The sequence below is a fragment of the Sinocyclocheilus anshuiensis genome, unplaced genomic scaffold (assembly GCF_001515605.1).
Source record: "Sinocyclocheilus anshuiensis isolate Anshui unplaced genomic scaffold, SAMN03320099.WGS_v1.1 scaffold2088, whole genome shotgun sequence".
NCBI classification, from domain to species: Eukaryota; Metazoa; Chordata; class Actinopteri; order Cypriniformes; family Cyprinidae; genus Sinocyclocheilus; species Sinocyclocheilus anshuiensis.
The window spans coordinates 167,677-176,780 of NW_015542460.1; positions in this window are offsets into that span (position 1 = coordinate 167,677).

Below are 9,104 nucleotides of genomic sequence, written 5' to 3' on the forward strand. Positions count from 1 at the left end.
TGTTCATGGTCTTAACCTGGAGTCTATAGCAGACAGACAAAGAGTCAGAGACGCTAATTGAGGCTTTTATTTATTTCCATTTTCTCAGGTCCCACGTACACAAATAGTGATGAAATATGGCTTGTATGATAATGTGGAGCTCACAGAGGCATGCATGTCAAACACTTCAGTAGCATACAAACACAACGCCTGGGCGTCCCAGAGTTTACACGCACGCTGCTGTGTCCTTATTGTTTCGTCTTTTTCAAATAAATACAACATTTGTAGTACATTAAGGAGAATCTCGGACCATATGTGAGACTGGACGCACACTTGTTAAAATTATTACATATAGGCCTAATTTTACCAACATTAGCTGCAGTCAAATGATTGTTATATATGAAAAACAGCCCAAAAAAATAAAAAAAAATACGAATTAACGTCTAATTCAAATATTAAGCATACGGCGTAATGCGTAAACGAATAAATTGTAAATAAGCACATGATCCAAAAATCTACAATGTATTAGCAATGTATGCAAACTACTAAAGCACTTCTGGTACTCCGTACAGCACGCATTACAGCGGGAGGCTCCCCTTCAAACAGTATTACTAACATAGCCTAATAATTACTTACTTATTGTGGAGGTGGAATCCAATTTCAGCCGACATTATTGCTACATTCAGTTATTGAGATTCGTTGTTTAGCACTGAAGGAAAAAAGCGTTTTTGTATTTACAGAATTGAAGAATTCGTACTAAAAAACAAACAAACGATAAATGTTTGTTTTTGTCAAAATACAAAAAAAAAAAAAAAAAAACTCTTTACAGTGTCTCTATTTTCAAATTGAATTGTACAATATTCGCAAGTTTAATTAAACAGCGAAAAATACTTTGCATTCATCAAAGTAATAATTTAAAGATGTTCTTTATATTGTGCATATGTGGCTTGAATGTGGCGGTCCAACAATACATCATTTGAAACGTGTTATTTAGCTGTACTATTTGTTTATTGCGTAATAAATACCTCAAATAGACCTGTAATTGTTAATTGGCCAGAAATCATTTTAAAAGCCCCTCATTAGGCCTGGCCACGCGCTGTCGGGTCTCCACAACAGCTAAACGAAAACAAACATTTTCATATGTAGACTTACTTTAGCAAATGCATTGCATAGAGAAACTGTAATTGTTCTCGTTTTGCAGACAATAATTTCATACGATGTTATTGAACTAATAATGCTGGTATTAAGTCCTTATTAATTATTTTTTTTGTGGAACACAAAAGATGATTTTAGTGTGTGTTGGTTGAAATTCATACAGCTTTGGAACGAAATAAGGGTGCGTGATTTATTCATTTGAGTTTTACAGAGCTCATGGCTCACAACAGATTGCAATGATATGCGTGAGACAGTAAAGGACGTTTTATTTGAGTCTGTTTGCCAAAATGAAGGTATAAGAAAAATATTAGAAAAATAGTTACGCCAGAAAAGGTGTAAAATGTTTGTGTAAGGGCCATGTTTAAGGATATGTACGAGATTAGGGTGTTAAAAAGGGTTCTGCGCCCTAAAAATATTTATTGAATTTAAGTATGGGATAAACAATATAAACACACTATCACATTGTTTCCCCTGCTTTAATTCTATGAATTATTTATGTATTTATTTGCCTATAGATATATTGGTTTTGGCACCTGCTTTGTTGGAAGAGCGCGGGCCAGAAAAGGTGTAAAATGTTTCTGTAAGGGCCATGTTTAAGGATATGTACGAGATTAGGGTGTTAAAAAAGGGTTCTGCGCCCTAAAAATATTTATTGAATTTAAGTATGGGATAAACAATATAAACACACTATCACATTGTTTCCCCTGCTTTAATTCTATGAATTATTTATGTATTTATTTGCCTATAGATATATTGGTTTTGGCACCTGCTTTGTTGGAAGAGCGCGGTGATTGCGGTGCTTGAAGAACCAGAATAAACAAATACATCAAATAACGTTTTGTAAAGTAGCTGCAATTTCAAATAAAATCAATAAAATAATAATTACATTAAATAAAGTTACATAAAAAAAACATGTACGGCTAATTCATCATAATCGTGGAGATGACTAACAAATGTTAATTTAATTTAATATCTCCATGATGGCATTATTGCCGTGGCGAATGAGCTGCAGCCAAAACAGAATTATGACAATATCAGACCGATATAATAATTTAATGTCATAATATATAAATAATTACATTAAATAAAGTTACATAAAAAAACATGTACGGCTAATTCATCATAATCGTGGAGATGACTAACAACTGTTAATTTAATTTAATATCTCCATGATGGCATTATTGCCGTGGCGAATGAGCTGCAGCCAAAACAGAATTATGACAATATCAGACCGATATAATAATTTAATGTCATAATATATAAAGGCCATTTCTAATTTCATTCATAAAAACAAAACAAGGCCATTTAAAATAAATAATCCAGTGGGCAGCTTGGACTTCACACGGCACGGATTTCCATAGCATATAACCCGCTGCAACATGACAAATAATAATAACAACAATAGTCTATAATAATACTACTACTGTTATAATGAGTGTTTACACTGCAGGTGCGCATCGCGGGTCCACCGCACAGTTCTCACTATATTAAACAGTACTATATTAATACTCGTCCGTAGACTATACACAAATATAAGAGCATCAGTTTTAAAACGAACTGTTTTGTTCAGCTAAAAATAGCTGGACGCAGATGAGACCGGAAGCTAGACCCATAGAATTTACAAATGGCCAGAAACAGGATAGGCCTACTATAAAAATGATAATCAAGTTTCCCAGAAAAAAATTTAAAAAATCAGGTTCATTTCCATAAGGGCTATTAAATCAATATTAATTCCTATAAATATGAAGCGAGTTCTGCTGGTTATAATGTCAGTGAGTCTGTAACAGGACAGTCACAGCTGCTCTCTATAAGCTGGAAGAGCAGACCATAGTCACCTTATGATGAGCTATAACGCCTGGAATAACATGATCACAATAACATGAGCTCCTCCATGAAGCTGCACTCATCTCTAACATTACCACATTATTTGTTTCATGCTACCACATTTAACAATGTTTTAAAGCTTTCAGTTTTTTCCCAACTTTTTAACATTATTTTAACACCCCCTGGAGATAGTAATGAATATTCTGGCTTTAGTTCAGCACATTTGGACCTGAAAGCTCCTGGTTTTGGAAAGCTGTGCACACCAATGAATGTTCGCTGGGCCGAACAAGCAGCAAAATGCTCAATCTTTAAACAACGCTGCAATAGTGTAAGTTAGGCTAGTGTGATCTGCGTTAACTTGGAGAACAAGCATCAAATCTGTCCATTTAAATAGACTAGGCTATGATATGAAACCACTTGCATAAAACAAATACCCAGATGTCCATCTCTCTATCAGTCTATATGTCATTTCTAGATCTGTCAGTAAGCAGTCATGCTAATCTAACTCTAACCTGTTTTGTGTAAGTATTTTAATGGCTTTTGTTCTGGAGAAACCACTGTGGAGCCCTGCTCTGTCCAGCAAGCTCAACCTCAGGATCTGAATGCATTTCACAGGGTTTGTTTGTTCTGTTTGCAGTAGGGACGTCTCCTCGGCACGCTGGGAGAGGCTGTAGATGACCTTGGCAGAGGAGTTGGAGCGCGCATGCGCAGCATCTGCAACATTTCGTGACAACACTAATAACCTGCATGGATCACTGGCACTGGAAGTCACTTCTGATTACGCTTATCTTCTCCTGAGCTCAGCCTCAGCCGCTCGTGTGTGCAGAGATCACCTACCGTTATTCACAGCGATATGCACACTAAACATCTAACTTTGAGCTGCAGTGTGTTGTGCAAAAAAGTGCTTGCCTTTATCATGTATCATTTTTATATGACTAATGATTTCTAACACGGAAAAAGACATACTATTTATAATGTGGAACATAACATGTTCATTATCAAGTTATGTTGACTAATAAAAGACTACGATTTGTGGATAAGCCACCTATATTATCATTATTTCATACAGTTAGGGTAAAATTCATTTTTTCCAAAAACATATTTTGATGTACATTTTGAAACATATGTTTTGATTTTGAACTAAACAGAGATGTTTTTATGTGACTCGTTTGTTAGAATTGATGTTACACTTTAGAAATATATTCAATAAATGAATCTGTTCTATTTCCGTATCTATGTAAATATACATTTCATCTGTCTTTATAGGTCTGCTTGCTTTATAATGACTAAAACATGCCGAATGTGTTGTTGAAATGATAAAAGCATTTGTTTTTCATGAACTAGTCTCTGGAAAAATGTCTTAGTATTAAAACGTAACAGGACAATGTAATACAATTATTATAAATATGACATTGTAATAAAATATAGTATTTAAAATATGCAGTTGATAGTATTGTAAATTAAGTCTATCAAAGATATAAATAATCATAATAATAATCACTGCTTGTGTCTGTGACAGTGAATTGAACTGAATCTAATATATTAAATAGACACAAGGAGTGAAACCCTTCTTCGTAGATCACGTAACATCCACCGATAACTGACACACTCATACAGTTCAACCCAGTTAACACACAACATGTGGATTCAGCTACACACAGCATGCATGCAGCACGATAACAACTGTGCAAAATATACAACATTAGGACTAATAGAGAGAGCACTAATACAGCGTGTCTCTGTGATTGTGGTCTTTAATATTCGAATGGCCTGAGGAGAGAAACAGTCTCTGATTCTTCCTTCACACGCAGTGAAAACAGCTAGTGGTTTGTGTGATGCATGTTATCTGACGATTACTAATTGGAGAAATATTAACTGTGACAATTAACAATGCACACAGCTCAAGAACCCTCATTTAATGTCCTATAGATCACTCAAATTGTACTGTAATGTCCGAACTATTTTATGTCTCCACTGAAACGCACAAATACATCCAATCAATGCGATTGTTCAATGAATCTGACCTTCTGATGGCCATTTACTGCTCAAGTCTCACTGCAGCACAATATATCTGATTATTTCATTATTGTCTGTATGAACAATCAGATGACGTTTTGGTTGTGGATGCATCAGGACTACAATATTTTGAATAATTCTCCTTTAAACTGCCCATTGTAGTAATAAAAACAGCAGATCTACTTTCATATATGGGGGGACTAAAACACTTGTAGAACAGCTTCAGTGACAGAATAAGGTTCTGGAGAACTGTGGACGGATGTTCTGGCCCAGTATCACGTGCTTTCACACATCTAAAAGGCTATTAGACTTGGTTTGGTTGAATTATCCAGTCCAGTCCAGTTCTCAACTCAAGTTCTTTTAGTCAAGTCATTCGTGTTAGTTCTTACAGTGAGTGTCATCCCATTACACAACAACAGCAAAAGAACCAGTAGTTCAAAAGCGTTTCCACATGTTAAATCTGGCCTTTGAACGGGCTCTGCTGGATTATTTGAGAGTACTTTACACTCTGATCCCGCCGGTCATCAATCATCTACCTACTTGAAGATGATTCCACTTTGTACACACATCACATCCCAGTTTCCACAAGGACTTTATGACACTCTCTAGACAGAGAGAGCAGACGGGCTTCAGATGTTGTTCCTGAGTTCACACCCCAATGAAACAAGTGCCCTTAAAGTGACGGAGCCTCCATGAAACACAACAGAACTGGAGTCCCCTATGTTCATATACATCCTAAAACACAGAGTTTCATGGAAAGGACGCCATTCTGAGCACAGAAATAGCAAGAACGTTCTTGTGATCCGTGAGCACTGAGTCTCTCACTTACCTCCAGATGAGATGTGACAAGAGTTTCTGTACGTCTCCATTACTGTGGCTCATCTGATCTGAGCATTGCGTCAGTTCAGAGAAAGAAAGCTGTGGAGACGTTCTTGTCTGAATTGTCACTGGAAATGCTCTCACACACAGCATATACCTTGCTCCAGCTGAGTTGTGTTTGAGACGCTCGTGTAGCCCGTGTGCTGCTGGCGTGTCGGCGGGTCAGTGTTCAGTCTCAGCCCGTCCCTGGTGTGCCTGACGAATCGTGAAGTAATCAGGGTAACGACAGGACTGTGTATGTGACCTTTGCCTCCTGCCCGAGCGCCAGTGAAGAGGTTAAGCAAACCGCGATGTTCTGCGACAGCAGCCTGTTAGACGGACTCAGAATGTTAATGTTGCTGTTACACACACGCCATTCAAGGTTTGGGTCCATCCATCACTGCAAATAGGATAGAAACAAACCACTGTGAAACAATGATTATTTTATGATTACAGCTTTAATCCTAAAAAAGTCTTTGAGTCTCACTGCTGATTTTATTTACAATATTTAGGATGCTAAAAATGTTTTTTCCCCCTCAATCCACCTCTCAAATGTTTAAAAGAGGAAACGTTACATGTATCTGTTAAATACAAACTACTGAAGCCTTTTATTTCATTAAATACTTCTTTGGTTTTACAGTCAGAGGATCATTTCCGAAACATAAAAGACTATTTTTGCAGAATAACAACTATTTTAAAGAGCACTAAATCACTAGTGGTCTGTTTTAAATCACATCACATGCATTTCCATCATGAGCATTAGAGCACAGTATTGATTGCTGTGTTGTGCCGGTTCATTCTAGCTGTACATGTACACAGATACAGTCATCAACGGCAACATGGGAACAATTAGCCATCAAAACCCCTTTAAGCCATATGGTGTTTCCCAATTCACCACAAACAGTGACTTGCATCTCTATATTAAGAGATAGCTTGTGCATTTTCTTTTCCAAACTGGTACCCAAATGATTCTTTCGCACCATAATGCTTAATTACTGCACTCCAACCATAGTACAATATCAGTTTTCCTTCGACTGTATTGCGTTTTTATTTTGCACAACATTTCATTTTGTGAACTTTGAGATCATTACTGCGTATAACTCCCTGCTTTAATGCAGTGTTACCTGCATCTGTACAGACTCTTATAGCAGTTTTAACCAGCAACCAGTTTTAACCTGCAAACGGTGGCTGCATTTCATTCTTGCAGGAACAGAAGACCGAGATGAAGAGAAGAGAAATGTAAAACCTGTCAGTTTCAGGAAGTCTTCCATATGAACCTCTAAACAGAACCGATCCCTAATGGCTGCAAATATTTCCTTGAAGAGCCACGTTTCACAGAAGCATTCATTTAGCATTGCTAGCTTTAGACCATCACATTTCTCTGCAAGTGATATGAGGGTTTCATCATCTCACTGCATTCATGTCCCTCCTGTGCGAATGCATTATATTTACCTTTGCCTGCACTGTGATGGTCTGCTTGTGAAAGATAATTCTCTAGTCTCGCTGCTTTCATATGTTAAGTGGGAAGCGCAGGCCACATGATCTCCCCATTATCATTCCTGTAAGCTTTTCCATCTGTCAGGTCTACGGCCGGATCTGCAGCATCCCATCACCACATTGTCATTAACTCCGTACAGACTGGTGCAGAACCACACAAGTTTACATACTCTGTGACGTCTGTGTGTATACTTCAGTGAAATACTTTCACAGTATCAGGAGAAAAACAACATTCTTTTTCATTTGGCTTCAGAATTAACAAATGCTTTTTTAAGCCAAAACCTTTTTGCCTGTTTTCCAGTGACGTTCAGTGAGTGTATTCATTTTAAAAACACAACTGCAGTGCTTTGGAATATGTCAGTTGTGTCTTTTTAACCATATGGTTAAAACAGAAACAAGTTACGCTTACAGTCTTTATCTGCATTTTATTATTCACACATACTGTATATTGGCTTTATCAAGCTCAATAATTTAGAATGTAACAGGTTTTTTTTTTTTTGCAAACCATTATCTGTTCAAAATCTGCACTATTTATATTCCAAACGTAATGTCGCACTTTAGGTTAGCAGTGCTAAATATATTGGCACTGGCTGCAGGGCTGTTAGCACATACTGGATTGTGGGTAGTAGTGTAAGAATCAGTCACTAAAACAAACAAATAAACAAACAAACCCGTGGACCACTACTCTTAATATTGCGGGCCATGAACACAGGTGAGAAAATAGCACACCTCAGATCACGTGTACTGTGTTGTGCAGAAATCCCTGCCAATCAGAAACAGAAATGGTGAATTCTTATTGGCTAGCCGGATTTCCAATCAGATGGCTGGTTGGATCAGAAGGAGGTCATTGAAGGTTCTTCATCATTCTGGTCATTTTGACATGCAGTCTGAGTGAGTCTAGGGAAAGCCAGGACAAACACCTTGACAATGTGTTGCTACAGAGATTTTGTAGTGAACTGTACAGTCAGGAATTAAACACATATAGGATGCACAATGAATAAGAGGTGATACTGAGACCGGCCGCAGTTCCTGTCATGTGCTTCTCTGGTTGTATCTGTGGTCCAGGTACATTACCACAGACTGAATAAAGCAACAAATGGTGACATTTAATCAAATGCTATCATATTATCTCACCTCAAAAATGAATATAAAAGGGAATATGATCTCAGTGCAGATCGTCTTATAAACTGGAGTCAGATGCTCGATTATGATTTCTGCTGATCCAGACTGAAGACCTGGGCCCGTATTCACAAAACATTTTATCTTACCACTAAGACTTCTCCTAAATAGCAGTAAAAGTTTTTAGCTAAGAGTTTTCTCTTAAAACCTATTCACAAAGCTGCTGAGACAAACTTTTACTAAGGAATAGTCTTAATAGTCTTTTACTAATAGAGAGAAGTCTTAAGCTCAGAGTAAGGGGGCGGGGTTGACCTTGTTGCTATGGATGATGTCAGCGTGCTTATTAACTATGCACACAGTGATTGGCTGATAGTCTCTGTCAGAGATTTATTCATATAAATATTGTAGAGCGCAATATTATGTTGCCATATTCAAAAAAAAAAGTTTTTAAAATAAAAATGTTAATTGCCACATTCAAATATTTTAAAATATTTTTCAATTTTAAAATGCAGGCTAAGTGTCACTAATTAAACAAGTAGGCTATATATTCAGCTAATTGTCAGCCTCTTATACTGTATGTATGCTTCTCGTAAACAATTAGTCAATATGCATTAGGGCTGCCCTCGACTAAAGATTTTTCTGGTCGACTAGTAGTC